Source organism: Lissotriton helveticus, chromosome 2_1 (assembly GCF_964261635.1).
Source record: "Lissotriton helveticus chromosome 2_1, aLisHel1.1, whole genome shotgun sequence".
In the NCBI taxonomy this organism is placed as follows: Eukaryota; Metazoa; Chordata; class Amphibia; order Caudata; family Salamandridae; genus Lissotriton; species Lissotriton helveticus.
The window spans coordinates 1,760,634,592-1,760,653,951 of NC_136059.1; positions in this window are offsets into that span (position 1 = coordinate 1,760,634,592).

Genomic DNA, 19,360 nt, shown 5'->3' on the forward strand with positions numbered 1-19,360 from the left:
TGTCCTGTACATAATCCCTTGTGAATATTGCCCGTGCCAATTGGCACAATGTACTTGTGTGATTACTATCTGATGTGTTTTTGACAATACAGAAGTTATTTCTTTCAAAGTAATTTTTATTGCTTTTTCCAAAACATAGACTCAAGGCACAATCCGCCAATATGCCCTCGCAGGGGCTTCTCGAAATTCAAAGCGCAGTATTCAGACCCACTGTTAAGTAGAGAGACGAAGTTCCCCATCGCCCTAGTATACCCAAGCCTTATCAGCATCATAATAGTGGGTTCAATGTCGAGGGAGATGGGTTGCAGTCGCCATGTCCAGTATGGGGGATAAGTACCAGGAGCATTGCCATCTCATGAGTGTCTCTGCGCTGAATACACCCACTACGCTCCCCCCTCCGATCAATTGCCAGCACATGCAATCAGCAAGCGATGCCCCAGAGGAGCTCGAGGAACTCGAAAGTGGATAATACATAAAGAGTCAAACAATAAAAAAGAAAAGATAAAACCCAACCTACCCACCTCCCCTCACCAACTCCCTCTCCCCCCCTCAGAAGTTATTTTTATATAACCTTGTGTGGAGTTCCTTTTGTGGTGTGCCTAGGATGTTGTTGCTGTTGTGTGCTTGCGCAAATGCTTCACACATTGCCTCCGGGATAAGCCTGTCTGCTCGTGCCAAGCTACCAAGGGGGTGAGCAGGGGTTATCTTGGCGTGTGACTCCCTTGCCCTGACTAGAATGCTGGTTTCTGCCTGGCTTTGGCGTCAGCCTTAGCCTACTAGAAAATCCCAGTTCTAACAGTAGTCATTCAAAGAAATAAAAGTTAATGTTATTTATGCCTATTATGCTAACAACCTGATCTATCGACCAGAGGAAATTAAGAACTAAGGGCCAGATGTAGGTAAAAAATATTTACTGATTCTTAATTACCGAATTTTACCGATTCGGTAAATAAGAATCGGTAAATAAGAAGGGTGGGTATGTAGGAACATCCAGATGTTCCAATTACCGATTCGGTAAGAATCGGTAAATAAGAATCGGTAAATATTGAATCGGTAATTACCGATCGGTATTTACCGATCGGTATGGCCAATGCATTCCTATGGGGCAAAAGTCCCATAGGAAAGCATTGGAAATACCGATCGGTAAATACCGATCGGTAATTACCGATCGGTAAATACCGATCGGTAAATACCGATCGGTATTTCCCGCGTCGGCCAGCAAACAAAAGTGAAACTCAACACAACAGCCAATCAGGTGCAACCACCCTCCCCCTTCCTGGCAGGAAGTGTGCACACAGGCAGCTGCAACTAATTAGAAGGTTCTGGAAAGGCAGTTGGAGCAGAGAGACTGGGAGCAGCAGCAGCAGCAGGCAGAGCTTGTGAATTGAGAACACTTTAAAATGGAAAGCAGCAGGGAAAGTGAGCAGGCAGAAAGGAAAAGGAAACTTAAGTTCAGTAGTACTGAATTACAGGTGCTTGTTGAGGAGGTGGTCAAGGTACACCACAGACTTTTTGGAAAACTGTCCCTCACTGTGGCAGAATCCACAAAAAGGAAAATATGGCTGGACATCCTAGATAAAGTGAATGCTGTGGGAGTGACCACCAGAGTGACAGAAGACTTAAAGAAGAGGTTCTATGACCTAAGGAGCCTCACAAAGAAAAAATTGGCTGATCGCCACAAACAGTCACAGAAAACAGGTGGAGGAAAGAACACTGCACCCCCACTCACCGAGCTTGAGGAGCTGGTAGCCACAACCCTGGAGTCTGAAAGTGTCCATGGACTGGGAGAAGTGGACAGCTCGGCTAAATCTGCAAAAACAAAAGGTAAGATGCATGCACAGCAATCCCCCTCCCATCCCCATCCATCCCTCACCCCTTGCAGCTCAGTTACCCCAGTCCCATGGTGTGTGTGCAAAACTGTAGCAATGCATCATGGTACATGTAGTCAGTCTTTGACAGAACATGTGACATAGCACTGTAACCAACAAGTAATTTAAATGTTTGCAGACAAAATGAAGGGCAGGCAGCATGTTCAAAGTGCAAATTGATATGTTTAATTGTAGTGGCTGTGACACATTTGCACCTAGCTGATATGTGCCCATATGTCCACAGGTCACACATCCAGAAGGCAGTCCGAGGAGGCAGATGGCACGGCACCCCAGAGGGATGACAGTCAGGATCAAGGGCCCAGTGCATCCCAGGACACAGGGGTTCCGAGTGGGCAGCCACCCTCCCAAGAAACAGACATCAGTGAGGAAATGCATGGATCCCCAATTCCATAACAGTCACCACTATTGGTGTCATCACCAGAAATGCCTGCATCCCTTGAATTGGTAACACCTGTTGCACACCCTAGCAGGAGGCATGTTGTTTCCCCACTGCTGCAAATGGAGATAGGTGCTGAGGAAATGGTGGGTGTAGAGTCACATGACTTGTCTGAGGCTGACATCACTGCCACACTGCAGCCCGGCACAGAGCCTGTACCACCTACCACTAGAAGGCGCACAGTCCAAGGAAGGGGTGCAGGTGCACGTGGGGAGGGGTCCAGTGTCTTCCAAGGCCTGGAGGGATCGATGGTCCGGATACAGAGGATGCAGGGCAAGGGCATCATGGCCTGTCAGAGACAAATGAGAAACATGAACATTAACATTCAGGACATTGGCAAGGGCATACAAGAGCTTGTGGAGGTGAACAAGTGCATGGCAACAGGCATACAGCAACTGTGCACTAAACTTGACTCTGAAATTGCTGCAAGGCGCAGGGACAAGCAGCGCGCACAGAGAGCAGAGAAATCCTTACACCGCCTGGCAACAGCCACATCCCTGCTATGCAGGCGTAGCATCAATAGCCAGGAAGTCCTGACTAATAATACCAACCAGTTAACAAGGGGCATAGCTGGAATGACTGGTGCGCTGGAGGCCCTACTCAATGCACAAAGTGCACGAAGCTCTGCTCTTGACGTGCCGGACAGTGAACCTAGCACCAGTAGGAGCAGCACAGCTAGCCCACATGGTGTTGAGCCAAGGAGGAGCAGCAGGCGACAGGGTGAGGCTACAGGCCAAACGCCCAGTGTACAGGCTGAGCCACAAACACCTGGCAGTGCAAAGCGTGGCCGAAAATGAACATTTTTTACTATGGCCTACTGCCTGTGGACATTTGTTTCTTTAGTTGTTAAAGTTTCATTTGCACATTTGTGCCATTTAAACAAGCCTAGTGACAATATGCAACTATGGTGGGTGGGTTCAAGACCTGTCTGAGTGTGTTTGCTCACTGTGAGCATTGATGTCAAATGCTTACTGCTGCTCTTTTTTTCTTTACCATCTGTTTAAGAAATCTAAATAAACAGAAGCTTGTGCTTTGACTATAGCTCAGTGTCTTCACTTACTCAGAAATAGTTGCGTGTAATCTCCTCACGTCTGTATCTGCCATCACTTGGTGTTGACACTCCTGCAGGATGTCTTTCAGGCACAGCATTGTCGTCGTCGTGATCCTCATAGTCAGTTAACTCCACCTCAGTCCCCTTCTTAACAGCCAGATTGTGCAACATGGCACAGGCAGCAATGATCTTACAGCATGTGATGGGGGTATACTGCCTTGCACCTCCACTCTTGTGCAGGCATCTAAACCTGCTCTTCCAAATTCCAAATGTTCTCTCAACAACATTGCGTGTGCGCTTGTGTGCCCGGTTGTATCTCCTTTGGCTGGGTGTTGAGGGGTTGAGGTAGGGGGTTAGTATGAATGAGCGAAGGGCATATGCACTGTCTCCTGGAAAGAAAAGGGAATAATTTACTCACATGCATACATGTACTGCTAATTGCAATAGGTCTAATAGGTGTTGCACACTGTGTCTTACCTAGGAGGTAGCCTTCACCAAATTCCCCTGCAGTCAGCCGTTCATAGATGCCACTGTTCTGAAATATATATGAATCATGGGTACTTCCGGGGAATTTTGCTACAAGGTCTGTGATGTAGTGCTTAGCATTGCAAATCACCTGCACGTTGATGGTGTGGGTTGATTTCCTATTGCGGTAAATGTATTCTGTGGCAGCAGGGGGACAAATGGGGATGTGTGTGCCATCAATGCATCCGATGATATGGGGAAATCCTGCCATCTGGTAGAAGTCCGATTTGGTTTGAACCAGTTCTGCATGGGTGGATGGAAAAGAAATGTAATGGTCCATCCTGTGCAACATGGCGTCAAGGAATCTGTGAAAAAACCTTGAGAGGCTGCTCTGGGTCACCCCTCCCACCGCAGCAACCACGCTCTGGTAGCTCCCTGACGCCAGCAGGTGGATGCTGCACAGCACCTGTACATGTGCTGGTATTGCATGTGCCCTTGGGGTGGGGTGCTCCAACAGAGGTTTGAGGTCCCTGATGAGCTCCATGATGGTGTCTGGAGCCAACCTGTACCTTTGCAAAATCTCTTCCTCTGTGAGCATGAACAGGGTCACCCTCTGCCTGTAGACCTGCTCCTGTCTCAGCCATTCCCTCTCTCCTTCCTCCTGTAGCCGTAGCCGTCTTGCAATTACATAGAATGCCGCCATTTTGCAAACAGAATTGCATTTTGGGTCCTTTTTTATAGGCTGTACCTGGTTTACACCTGATTTGAATCCATGGTAAATACCGACTCTTAAATACCGATTTTGGCCCAAAATCGGTATTTCAGAGCCTCCCTACATCTCAAACTTCAATTTTACCTATTCTTAATTACCGATTCGGTATTTTACCGATCGGTAACTTTACCGATCGGTAACTTTACCGATCGGTAACTTTACCGATCGGTAACTTTACCAAATCGGTATTTTACCGATCGGTAATTTTACCGATTCGGGAAATTTACCGATTTGGCCTATTTTCTGTCACCTACATGCCGATCTCCAAATACCGGTCGGTAACGGCCGAATTCGGCCGTTACCGACCGGTATTTGGCTACCTACATCTGGCCCTAAATGTGTTAAGGTTTGGTAAGAAAAGGTGTTCAGGTAAAATATATTTCAACGTAGACCAAGGGCCATATGTATCATACAAATTCGCATTCGCAAAGTCCGAAATTCGCCGAATTTCGGCCTTTGCGAATGCGAATTTGCTAAATGGGATGTATGAATGAAAATCCCGTGAAAAATAAGGAATTGCAAAATGTGCGATTCCTTATTTTGCAATTGCATTTAAGGAATCGCAAATTTTGCGATTCCTTAAATGCAATGTATGAAGCTAAAAAAAATTGCTAATTGTCCCTAAGGAATCGCAAATTACCACCAACTTCAAGTTGGTGGTAATTTGCGAATTTCTTGAAAATTCGCATTTTTGCATTTTTCAAAGTGCCATGTGACGCACATACATGCCCTTAAGGCATGTATATGCACCACATGTGCACCCATGCTTATTTCAGGGGTGCAACAGGGTGTCCTTTTGACACCCCTGCACCCTTGAAATTATTCTCAAGTTGCGATTAGCAAATTGCGAATCGCAAATTGAGAAAAAATTCCCATTCCTTCCTACAGGCCTCCTGGCCCATAGAAATGAATGGGAAAGTTTTCCTTGATTGCGAATTCGCAATTTGCGAATTCGCAATTAAGGAATATCAAGAAATCGCTAAAAAATTGCGATTTTCTTGATACATACCAATTTGCAATTCTGAAATAGCGATTTCTTAAAAATCGCTATTACAGAATCACAAATTGGTACCTTTATACATATGGCCCTTAGTCCTGATCCCCAGTGGGGGAGTGCCAGCTTATTGTATGAATGTTTTATGGGCCCAGGTGAGTATGGTGTTTTAGAATAACCCAAGCTGGTAATTCCGCTCCATCACTATGACCCATTTTCTTTCCTTAAGTACAATGGAGTTCCCTGCATGGTCACAGTGTTCAACGCTTTGAGGCTCAAAACAGCAGCAGCACTTTCCAGAAAGAGTGTTGGAGATGCGCGCAGCATCAGCAGTGTCGGCGAGCACAAGCGAGTCTCTCAACTGTAGCAGGCAGGTGGGGTGGCCGCCAGGCACGCTTCCCCTCGTCACCAGCTGTCGAGTAGGGAACAACGAGGGCAGCAAGAAATCACACCAACACGGAGGGTTAACTACTTTATTCCTCGTAGCCTCTTACACACTCTCTGTTTCCCCTATACCATTTCCCTTACCCTCTACCGCAGGCCACGCTCCAGCTATGACCTGTTTCCTTTGCCAAGGTACAATGTAGTGCCCTGCTGGGTCCTAGTGCTCAACACTTCAACGATAATCCCACCTTCATAGTGTTCTTGACAACTTTACATATGTGTGATATAGTAGGCTTCCTTTCATTTTGTAAGTGAGGCAGGCTACAGATTTATGAGAGTAGCCTATTGTTTTGTGGGAGTAGTAGATTTAACCACCCTTTTCAAGCAGAAAGAGAGTGGCCAACAAAAAACAGGAGTCTCTGAAAGACAAGGATCTAGTGCAAGAAATGCCTTATTTATTTACTTCACAATTTTATATAGCGCTTAAGCTCTGATGACACGTTTATGCATCTTTTTTTAAATGTGCATTATTAATCAACACAGAAATTCACATGTGTTTAACGTAGTTAATCAAATGACCAGTTAGAGTGTGTTTTCCTGGTTTATGCTAACAAGGCTTTGTAATGATGCAGGTTACCCCAAGGAAAGACAGGACACGGGTAGCAGGTACGTAACTTGTTTATTTCTTAATGCCAGGAGAGCACTGGGACCACATCCGATCAGTGCTTGGATAGGGTGCTCAATCCCCACAAAATGACGGCAGTGCTCCACGTCATCACGCCACCGCGTAATAACTGGAGCGCTACACTACATATCTCCCTTCTCTATATCTGCAAACAAAAGACAGAAAAGTCTCACAGTCTATCTGCTGGCAAGGCCGTTCGCCTCCCCCATCTCATAGTCTCTGTATCTTGCGGGTCTTACCACAGTTCTCCCTGCACGGGTACGTCTCACCGGGGTAGGGGAGTGACTCTCCGAACTTTCTCCAGGCGTGAAGGCTCCCCTTCTTCCGGCCTCCTGGGGAGTTTCTCTCCGCTGAGTTTCGCCAGGGCTGCCACAGGTTCTAAATCAACTGGATTGTCCACGCCTTCCAACTCTTCTTCTCCTTCCGTTGTTCCAGAGTTCACTTCACCTTCCCTTAACGGGACACTGTCCTCGGGTCGGCCCAGATAGTCCTTGGCTTGCGATCCTTCTCGGGCCCACTGCAGTATCTTGTTGCACTTGGACATCCGATCTTGTGACCAAATTTTTCCATCACTAAGCATCGCTGCTCTGTTGTATACTTCCTTTACTTGCAAGGGCGTGCTGAATTTGCTGTCCCCTTTTCTTCTCAACTGAGCCAGTTTGACTCGGACCCACTCTCCTCTCTCTAGGTCTGTCTCTTTCACATTGCGCCTTCTGTTGAAGTGTTCTGTATATATCCTTTGAGCTCTTTCCAAATTGCGATGGACTACTGCAGGGGACCATTTGCTCGTGATGGCGCGTTACTTCCACCCCAGATTGTCTTTCGTGAAAGGGTCACGTCCTGCAGGATTTGGAAGGGACTGTAACCTGTGCAGGTTGGGGTGATTCTGTAGGCCCACAATGTACTCTTCACTTCCTTTTCCCTGTCCTTTCCCGCTCTTATTGCAAATTGTATGGAGCCCATTATGACTGGGTTAAACCTTTCGGCTAATCCGTTGCCGGCCGGGTGATATATGGAAGTGTGTTGAATCTTGATGCCATTCCTTTCCATGTAGTTGTTCCATTTCTCCGACGTTAACTGAGGTCCGTTGTCACTCAAGATGGAGCGGGGAATGCCTTCTTATAGGAAGGTGGCGGTAAGGAACTTCAATACCATCAATGTGTCCTTTTCCTCTTGGATGTCTATTTCTGGCCACTTGGAATACCGGTCTATGAGCACCACCACATATTTCTGTACTCCCTGCGCATCCAGTACTGGACCCAGGATGTCTACTCTTCAAACGGATTTGATGGGTTGTCGAACTTCCCCAATGAAGGGCGCATCAAGGTTTGTGATTTGTCCGCTCTTTGGCACTGTTCACATTCCCGAACATGTTTTTCAATCAGGCTGTCCATCGCCGGAACCAGGACATCAGTTTCGCTCTCAGCTTCGTCTTCACGATGCCTAGGTGCCCTTCATGTAGAATAGCCAGTAAGTGCGGTACTAACGAAGCGGAAAGAACCACTTTGTCACCTCCTGAATAGGAAGATCCCTTGTTCTCTGATGGATAACTCCTCCCTTACTTCAAAGAACTGCCTATGCTCCGATTTCATATGTTTCTTCTCCGGCCATCCTTGCAGTATGAAGCGCTTTACTTCCCCGATGTCTGAGTCGTCCTCGTAGGCCTTCTTCCATTCTTGCCCACTTATCACTTTTTCATGGTCTTCCATGAACGCCACGCTGACATATATAGGATTTGGCGCAGGTGGTGTGTCTTGGTGGCGAAGTGCTGCACACATTTTCTGTAATACTCAGCCATCCCTAAGAACGATCTCACTTCTTCCTTGCTCTACGGAAGGTGTGCCTCGCATATGGCTTTGACATTGGCGTGTTTGGGCGTGATGCCGTGATAACTGATCTCATGGCCCAAGTAGGTAACCGACGACATTCCAAATCGGCACTTTTCCCATTCAGCCGTGAGTCCGTTCCGTTCCAGGACATGCAATACCTCCAACAGCTTTCTGTCATGGTCGGCTTGATTCTTGCCCATCACCAAGATGTCATCCTGGAAGTATTGTACTCAGTCTACATTCTTGAGCAGTCGGTGCATAAGCTTTTGGAAAACAGCTGCTGCAGACGCCAGCCCGAACGGCATCCTGCGGAACCGGTAGCATCCGGAGGGCGTTATGTAGGATGTAAGCTTGCAGCTTGTGTGGTGTAGGGCTATCTGATGGTAGGCCGAGGTGAGGTCGATGGTAGAAAACCATCTTATCCTTTTCGTTTTTGCTAGCATTTCGTCTATCCTCGGTAGTAGGAATTTTTCAACTATTATGTTCTTGTTCAGTTCCCTCAAGTCCATGCACAAACGGACTTTGCCATTGGGTTTCCTCGCCACCACCAGCGGGGCCAGCCATTCCACACTGTTTATCTGCTCGATGATGCCATTGTCTTCCAGTCTCTGTAATTCCTGTTGCACCACCTCTCTGATGGCCAGCGGTACATTTCTCACTTTGTGGGACACCGGTTTGGTGTCGGCCTTGAGATCAATCTTGTGTGTAAATTTCGTAAATTTTCCGACTTTCCCTCCGAACACGATGGGGAATTCTTCCTTCATTCTGGTGACGTCGGGTTGACGTTCCAGGCTGGTCATAACTTGTGTGGTGCCTCCCGGGTTCAGCTGTATGCCTAGGTCGCCCTGATCTACCTATCCAAGCACTGAAGGGCCCTTTTCAGCTACATAAAGCTTACATTCTGCACTGCGATCTTTAAACTCGAATTTCAAGACACAATATCCAATCATGGGGATGGGCTCACCAGTGAAGGTGACCGGTCGAATGTCCGAAGGTTCCAGTTGAGGTCCTAGGCTGTGTCTGAAGTGTTCGTTCCACAGCGTACGTTGTATTATGGTATACGGGGACCCTGAGTCTGCTAACATCTTGATCGGTATCCCCCCTACAACTAGGTCACATTGCGGTTTCATGGAGCGGGTGCAGTCGATACCCAGTATGTGTTCTTCTATGCACAGCATGTTGTCCTCTTCTTCTTCTTCTTCTTCTTCTCCTTCCCCTTCCGCTCCTGACTCTTGTGCCACGTACTTGATTGTCGGTCTCTTCTGCTTGCGGCGGCATACTTTCTCAAAGTGCCCCACAATTCCGCAGAACATGCACTTGGCGCAGAAGGCTGGGCAACGTTTGTCGTATGCTGCATGGGATGGGCTGCCACACCTGTAGCACGTTTTCTTGTTCTTCTTGGCGTGATTCCCTCCCTGCTCTGTCCGTGGTGTCCATTTGGCCTGTGTCTTCCCGTCTGCCGCTGCTGGTCTGCTCCTCTCCTGTGGTTCTGTGTCAGTGATTCTGTTAACCATAGGCCTCGTTGCTGTCTCCCTCTTTGCCGCATCCGTGCACCTTTTGGACAGTTCTGCCTTCTTTACCATGGCTATGACTTCCTTCAGCGTTGCATCTCCATTCACCCACAACTTATCTTGGATAGCCGTGTTTGTAGTGTGCATGACTATTTAGTCTTTGATGAATTTGTCATGTAAGGTACCAAATTTACACGTGATCGCTAATTTCTTTAATGCTGCTACGTATTCGTCTATGGACTCTCCCACAGCCTGCTTCCTCTGTTGGAAGTTGTATCTGTCTATGGATGTGCACACCGCCGGTCTATAGTGATTGTTTAAATCATCTATCGCGTGTTGGAACACATCGTCATCTGCCGCTTGTCGTGGTATGGGGACTAGATTCTAGAAAACTCTGATGCCTTCCTGGCCTAGATTATGGAGTAATATTCTCTTCCTCTCCGTTCTCATCCTCTAATGCTTCCAGATAGTTCATAAAGTATTCCCTCCAGTCCTCCCATTTCATCGAGGGATCGCCTGGCTTGGGTAAAAATGGGACTGGCGTCGTGAGCGAGGAAGCCTGGGCACACATTTCCACTCGCCTCTCAGGTTGTGCTTCCTCCCCTCTGGGGCTGCCTGGTGCACTTAATCTGCTCTGGTGTGCGTGGTTTTGTTGGAGCCTAGACTCGCCCCCCTCGCTGTGCAGCGCATGCTCTGCCGGACCTCAGGCAGACAGGCTGTATTTTCCTAGCCTGGTGGTGTTGCGCCTGACTGGAGGCTTGCTCCCCCTTCTTCCACTTTTCTACCCTTCCGTGGTCTGCGGGTAGCGCTTGATCGGGTGGCCTGTGGAGACCCCTGTCTGTGTCCACGTTCTGGGCTGTGTTCGCCCGGCTGGTGGCGGCTCCAGCGTGCCGTGGGTGCTCTGTTCGCTGCAGTGCTGTCCTCTGCCACACTCTCCTGGTGTTACCTGCCTGGTGCTGGCTCTCTCGTGGTCCCCTTTCCTGTTGGGTGTCTGGGGTACGGTACTTCAGTGCTTCGCGTTTCTCTGTGTTATTTTTTTCGAATCCCGACCTCGTCGCCACTGTAATGATGCAGGTTACCCCTTGAAAGGCAGGACAAGGGTAGCAGCTACGTTACTTATTTATTTCTTAATGCCAGGAGAGCGCTGGGACCACGTCCGATCAGTGCTCGGACAGGGCGCTCAATCCCCACAAAATGGCGGCCACGCTCCACGTCATTGTGCAGCCGCTTAATAACTGGAGCGCTACACTACAGGCTTCAGCTAGTCCTCAACACCATCTTTTCCAAAAAAGATACCACATCATGTTCATGTTACAATTCTACTCCACGTAGCTCAGCAAGACATGCTTTGTTTTTTTTTTTTTTTTTTTTTTTGTTTTTTTTTTGGGGTTCAAAACTGCTTTATTGGAGAAAACAGAGTATTGTACACAGCTCAATCCGCCTACAACCCGGAGGCCAGCAGCAAAAAATCATGAACAGTACACAGCCCAGAAGCCGACATCCCGGAGGCCCGGCGGCGTATAGGAAAAACATACAAGACGCTGGTTCTGCAGCCTGAGGCGTAGGACAAGCAAGGATGAGCAGCAGTTGAACAGGGCGTTGCAGTAGAGAGATGAAATCCCTCTCCTTTTTTTTGTTTTTCATCGTCAAACAGGAACCAAAACTTCCCAACTTAGGTAACAACTATGAGGCTGTATTAGACTGTGTGAAAGGTCCAATGAAGGGTGGTGTAGCAAGGCGGGTCAGGCAGGCCGCAGCCCATGGGGGAGCTAATGTCCAGGACTGCAACCCAGTGAAACAGAGGCCTGTAAAGGTGCATCCCATAGAAGCATGAATTATAACGGGGTGTCACTCAGCAGTAGTGTGAGGCGTGCTGTGGATGTAGAAAAAAAAGGGGGATATGCATGCCCAATCATGAGGGGGGTGTGGGTCAGGCCAAGAGAGAGCGGCCTAGGTCATTCAGGACGCTGCAGGGGTATGAGAGTGCATGGGGGACAAGGAAAGTCAGACGAAGCAGGAGGTATTGACAGGTTGCGTTCCAATAAGGACGTCAGTGCATTGAGGAGGGAGAGGCAGATCATCCGATCGCGCATCGTCATCCGAGCGCGTGAGCAGGTAGAGCATCAGAGGTTCCCAAATATCCCTGGGCCTACAAGAAGGGGGTATCAATTCAGCAAAAGTAGTGTGCTGGTCTTGGCAATAAGTCAAGTCTGTAAGCCAGTCCTTAAATTTGGGCGCCCTTCCTCTGCCCCAGCGACAAGCCACCCGTCTCTTGGCTAAGAGCAAGGCGGTGTCGACAAATTTCCTGCATCCTCTAGGCAAGTGCATTGTGTATCCGAGGATAGCGATCAAGGGGTCAGCGGGCATCGTCTCACCCACCATCTCCGCGATAGCCTCCACAACCAGCTGCCAGTAATGAGCAACCTGGGGACAGTCCCATGCCAGGTGTAGGAAATCAGCATGGTCGGCATGGCAGCGTTCACATCTGTCGCTGTCAGCTAGCCCAAACCTATACTTCCGAGCCGGAGTATAGTATATCCGTTGAAGGAATTTGTAGTGAATAATTTTTAATCTGCTGCTAGCGGAAACGCGAGCGGTGAGCGTGCAACAGTAGTTCCACTGCTCATCGGTGATATCGAGGGCAAGTTCAGCAGCCCATCGCAGCCGAGCATTGGAGACCGGTTCCGGAGCCGCGCTTCGGATTTGGCGGTAAAGACCAGAGACCAAGTGGGTCCCGTCTTGTGATCCCAACAGGAAATGCAGTGGGGCTAGGGTCTCAGGTTCATTGGGATAGTCAGGTAAGATGTCCCGCATCCCCGCACGCAGCCGAATATAGTAAAAGAGTTCGAGGGTGGTGTGTTCCTGTGCCTTAAAGAACAGTTCCTTAGTCTTGAAACTACTCTCATGGAACAGGTCGCCCCAGCGGGCGATGAGTAACCTATCACATAATTGACGGAAACCTCGTTCCGACAAGAGAGATAATTGCGGGTGATAAGCAAGCGGTAATTTGGGAGAGTAGGGCATCGGACACGACAGGTGTCTAGCGATGCGACGCCACGCATCTAATGTGCAGGAGACTGAGGTATGCGCAGTGGTGATGGATGACTCAGGACAGTGTAGCAGTCCGTTGAGTGGTATAGGGTGCACAATCCAGTCCTCCACCGCTATGTGTGGCATGAAAGGAGTTGGAGCCATCCAATGGTAGGCAAAGTGTGCCTGTGCACATTGGTAGTAAGTTTCAAAATTAGGGATGTCAAAACCTCCTCGATCGTAGGGAAGGGTCAGCGTCGACCAGTTTAAGCGGGGGGACTTGCCGCCCCAGAATAGTCTGCGCAGCTCCGCACGGAGCGTCCTGAAGAAAAAGGCACCAGGGTAGTAGGGGATATTGAGGAAAAGATATAGGAAGCGGGGCAATACCACCATTTTTATAAGTGAGGCTCTTCCCGCCATGGAGAGTGGTAGCGTGATCCACCTGTCCACCGAAGCCGTCAATTTGGTCACGGCCACTCCATAATTGGCACGGAGCGTCTCATCTTTATCGCGAGATATGCGAATTCCCAAATACTTAAGATCTTCACTACACCACTCCAGTGGGTAATCGAGAGGGAAGGCATGTACCGCATCCGTGAGGGGGAAAAACTGCGATTTTGCCCAATTGATGTGGACACCCGACACCCCTCCGAACAATATGAATTCCCGAAGCAGGGGATTGAGATGCGTCTCGGGATGTTTAACATAGAGCGTGATATCATCAGCATAAAGTGAGACATCTATTTGCCGCTGTAGGCAGTGCACTGCCCCCGCTCGATGTAACTGCCGTATACGACAGGCGAGTGGTTCGACCGCGATGGCAAATAGCAGGGGAGAGAGCGGGCATCCCTGCCGGGTGCCTCTGGTGAGCGCAATTGGTTGTGACAGGCGGCCATTGATTAGTACCCTCGCCGTCGGGTCCGTATACAAAAGTCGAACCCAAGAGAGAAATAATTTGGGGAAACCCATGCTGGCTAAAACCGAAAACAGGTATGGCCACTCGATCGAGTCGAATGCCTTAGTGGCGTCTAGGAACACGGCAGCGATAGGGATGTCGGGGTGGACCGTGCGAAGCAAGGTAAGAAGGGTGCGAAGATTGTGGGACGTAGATCTCCCTGCCACGAAGCCAGACTGATCAGGCAGGACAATCCGGGTCATGAGCAGCGACAACCGGGTAGCTAAGACTTTGGCCAGTATCTTAACATCGCAGTTCAGAAGGGACAGTGGACGGTACGAGTCACAAGCGGCAGGGTTTTTATCCGGTTTCAGAAGGGAGGTGATCGCCACTTCACGCATAGAGCAGGGAAGTATCCCATCGGCCAAAGATTCCGTGAAGACCTCACTGAGCACCGGTGCCATTATGTCAACATAGGTTTTATAAAATTCGGCCGGTAAGCCATCGAGCCCCGGCGCCTTGCCGTTCTGAAGGGACATGATGGCCTCACGGATCTCATCCAGCTCGAAGGGAGCCGCAAGAAACTCCCTGTCCCCATCGCTGAGCCAGCACAGCGCCACATCATTAAGGTAGGTAGCATATGAAGTGTGCACCTGTGCCGTAGAAGTATAAAGTGAAGAGTAGTGCGCTGTGAAAGTGGATAGTATCTCTGCCGGGTCCCTGACAGTCGTGCCGGTGTCATCAATAAGCTCCAGTATAGTGTTGTGCACCCGTGGTGGTCGTGTGAGTGCAGCAAGCACCCTCCCGGGCCTATCCCCCTCACAATATCTCCGGGCCACCCAGTGTTTGCCCCGGTACTTCACCTCCCTGGCCGCCTCTTCTTCAAATTTGGACAGCGTCTCTCTAAAGGTGGCGTGCAAGTGAGGGTCAGAATCTGTGATCATGCGGTGTTCCAGAGTCCGCAGTTCGCGTTCCAGTGTAGAAATGGATTGAAGGATATCACGCAGCACCCCATGACTCTTGGAGATGCAGAAGCCCCTGATGGTGACCTTAAAAGCTTCCCAGATGTGCTCAACTGACTCTACCGAACCCTTATTTCTAGGGAAGAAATCTGCTATCTCCTCCCCCAGTTCAGTGCAGAAAACATTGTCCAAGAGTATATCAGGACGCAGTCGCCACTGAGGTCGTGGATTGTCCCATCCGGGAATGTTGAATTGCATAGACACAGGACAGTGATCGGAAAAGGTTCTAGGAAGGTGCTCTACTCTCAGCAATTCTGCAGCAGCTTTTCTGTTAACTAGGAAGTAGTCAAGTCGCGCCCATGTCCCTGTGTGAGAGGTAAAGTGTGTCCCTTCCCGCCCCTGAGAATGCAGGTGTCTCCAGGCATCCAAGAGACCACCCTCTTCCATGATTCCCTCTAGCGTCTCCCTGGACCTGGGCTTGTAGGAGCTGACACCATCCGCCCTATCCACGGGGGGCACCAGTGCGAGGTTGAAATCACCACCCCATATAACATGTCTTGCCCCAACAGCAACAATCTTCCCCCACAATGTGGAAAAAAAGGCAGGAGTATCAACATTCGGTGCATACATAGATACAAATACATAGACATCGCGGCCAACCCTTCCCCATAGTAAAGCATATCGCCCCTCCCTGTCCATTGCCTCTCCAAGATGATGAAAAGGCACTCCGCGGGCAATAAGCACCGCAACCCCTCTGGCATAGGTCGAGTACGAGGAAAAAACACGGGTGCTAGCCCATTTCATCGCAAAAGCGGCAGTGCCCTGAGCAGGCAGATGCGTCTCCTGCAACATAACAACTTGTGCATGATGTCTGTTCAGATAGGCAATGACATTTCTGCATTTTTTAGCATCGTTCAGCCCCCTGACATTCCACGATAAGCACGTCAATCTAGTATTCGCATTCGAAACCGCCATGGGTGCAGAAAGTCTATATGTGAAAGTGTCCTAGCAGGCCTAATGACAGTGCCCCGGCCGCCCCGCCCCCACCCCAAGAAACACCAGTCTAGCAGATAAAAATACAGTCCAAGCAACAGAAGCCTCGTAAAACCCAACCTCCCCCCACCCACCCCAGCATCCCAAACATGCCAGAAGCAATGGATCCCACCCTCGCAATCCCGCCCCCACCCCCCTTTCAACCGCAAAAGGAACTCCAAAAGACACGACCAAGGAATGGGCCCCCCTCCACCCTCCCCCCTCCCCCCCCCCAACTGTAGTAGCACGAACAACAAAACCCGTAACAGGACTATGGGGATCACCCAGTAGGGGTAAAACATAGAGTGCGCACAGCCACTTCTCGGTCCGTAGCTCCAGAACTGTACCGCCCTCGGTGGAGACTAGGGCCGAGAAAGTGGTCCTTGGTGTACATTACCACAGGGGTGCAGAGTCCATGTAGGTCCATCGCTCACGAATCATCCCAATGTCCGAAGTCCGAGCCGCTGGGTGAGAGCCAGCTGGCATGGAGAAGACTCCGCTCGTAGTGCACAGGGACAGTCAGTCTTCGTGTGGCGCCGGAGGCAGGTCAGCATCCTCCTGTTCAACTGCAGCAGCATTATCGTCCCTGCGTGCCCTCCGTATCGATTTTAGGAAATCTTCTGCTTTTTGCGGGTTGGTGAAAAACCGTTGCTTACCCTGATGGGTGACTCGAAGCTTCGCAGGGTACAAGAGAGCATAGTCTATCTGGGCTTCCCGCAACTTCTTCTTCACCGGCAGGAACTTGCGTCGTTCATCCTGAACCATCGGCGTGAAATCTGGGTAGACGGAGAAAGTAACCCCGTTATACTGCAGCGATCTTTGGGTCCGGGCCGCTCTGAGGGCAGCGTCGCGGTCACGATAGTTCAAGAGCCGAGCAATGATGGGCCGGGGAGGAAGGCCAGGCTTCGGTACAGGCGCCAGGGAGCGGTGGGCCCTCTCCACAATAAATTGAGGCGAAAAAACCTCCTCTCCGATCGAGCCTCTGAGCAGTTTTTCAACGTACAGTTCCATCCTCCCTGTATCTGTGGACTCCGGCACATTGGTGATGCGTATGTTGTTCCGGCGGCTGCGCGCTTCCAAGTCCTCATTCTTCGCCGCTATAATCCGGAGCAAATTGTCCATCCTGGCCAGTTGCGCCGTATGGGTCGTGGTGACATCAGTGTTATCGGATATTCGCTGCTCCGCGGTCGTGATGCGTTCCTCATGGCGGTCGACCTTGTGTACCAAAGCATCCAGCCGGGCTGTGACCCCGTCCACCTTCTCAACGACAGTGGCGAAGCCCTGGCGCATCTCCTGAATCAGGTTGGTAAGGGCCACATCGTTAGTAGGAGGTGGGATAGGTTGCGGAGAAGACGCGCTAGGTCCCGGAGACATCTGCGTCAATTTGGCGCCCCTTTTCACGCTGTCGAAGCTCAGCTTAGGCTGGCGATTCTCAGTCCGACCCATGGCGACGTCAGGGAACGGCCTCCAGGCCAAGGAGCAAGATGGCAGGGTGGTCTGCACCTGCAAAGTAAATGAGCAAAGTCCACTCGGAGAGGGCACAGCTGGCAGCGGCGAACGCGATGCTGTCCAAGGGACCGCAAGGGGGGCGCAGTCTGTAAATAGCGCCGCACGTCCCCCAAGCGCTATGCCAAGCGTTATAGTAGACACTTTCCTCCTAATACTGGCAGAGAAGCGGCCCGGGTATCAGTGGCCGTAGCAATCAGCAGGATCCCAAGCAGTAGGGCGAGTAATGGCGGTTCCCTACGAGGTAAGGTGCTGCAGTGAATTGCGTCGCTCAGGGGAGCAGTCCAGGGCCTCTCCGCATGGCAGCCACGCACCACAACACAGGCGATAGCTTTCCCCCACTCCGGAGACAATGCAGGGGCCTCAACTCAGCGAGCGCGGCTCGTAATTGCGGCGCCAGGTACAATGAGGCCGATTTTCACCCCCGATCAGCAGGTCCGACAGTCCGCGCCGCCCAGGTCAGGAGCAGCAGTCAGGCGGAGGCCCTACAGTCCTTCCCGCCTTGTGGGAAGCAGATCCCTGCTCAGCGCCAGCGGCGAGAGCAAACAGCAGCAGGGGGTGGGGGGGGGGGCTCACGGCAGAGATACCGGCAGCCGCCTACCTCCGTTACAGTCCCCGCACAACGTCCCAACAGGATAGCAGCAGCAGCGCTGTGATGCGGCCCAGAGCCTCGTGGCAGTCCCCAGGGTCGCGTGAGCAGCAGCGGCCGGCCACCCGCTCACGGCAGCTCCAGAGCAAATACCGGGCAAAGCTCAGCAGCTGGTAGCTCAGCCCTCGGTGCACGCAGAGCCCTCAGAGTTGGGTCGATCGTGGAGAGCGATGTCCTGAAGCAGGAGCCGAGATGTGGGGGCGATACAGCACCCCGTGGCGCAGGATTTATGGAGGATTATTCACCAAGGAACGGGAGCTACGCACCTAGGCGGCCATTCCGTAAGTGCGCCCTCTAGCGCCCCCCTGCTTTGTTAATTTTTGAATATCACTGTTCTTAAAGAATGCTGTGTAGCAGTGGCTCATTAATTTAACATTCTTCAAGGTCCTTTCTCTTGCACGCTGTATAGCATTAGTTCCAAATGGTTCACTGTTAAATAAAATAGTTTGTTCTGACATCACCGAATGACATTAGGTTAGATGCTGTGACTCAATATTCACGTGGTGGGTCCGTGTTAAGGTGGAATGATTATGTGATGTTTTATATTTCTGTGATTTAACTTGTTGAAAATGTATTTCTCTGCTCACATCCTAATGAGTTTGCAGTCCTAATGTTCCCCTATGAAAGAATTGGCTTAATAAACCCTTGAATCTGGGGGTGGGCCATAGAAGTTTCCTATGCTACAAGGGTTGCGCTCCGATTTCTTACTGATTTTGCTGCACATTCGAGACTTTGCATTTCTCAGATTTGTTGTCACTATTTTGTATTCTTCTGCATCGATGGTCTTCATGCCATTTGATTTTATGTAACCAATTGGCTTCTGCATTCCATTATTCTGTATTGTACTCTTTTGAATGTTATAATAAACTTTCATGGTTTTTCTAAATTCCGCTCTAGAACTCACATTTTGAGTTGGTCCTTTCTTATCCACAATGACTGTATTTAGAAATGCTGTTTTGTGCTTTTTCTCTGGGACACTTTGTCTCGTGAAATTGAGGTTAACACCGCTCCTGATCCAACCCACTTTGGGTGTGCCATTGAACTGTAAAATCTAGGGGTACAGCGCGCCCACAGCACCACAATGTATAGGAGCGTTTTACATAGTAACAGCAACAGTGACACAAAAGCCATACTTCAAAAAATAAATTGAGCAAGCAAGGGGAGAAGGCCAGTAAACAGAGGTAAGAGGAGAAGAATGGGGGGGTGGGGAGAAGATAGAACATAGAAGAGGGAACATAAGAGGGTCATACCTTCCACCTGATCCACAGCT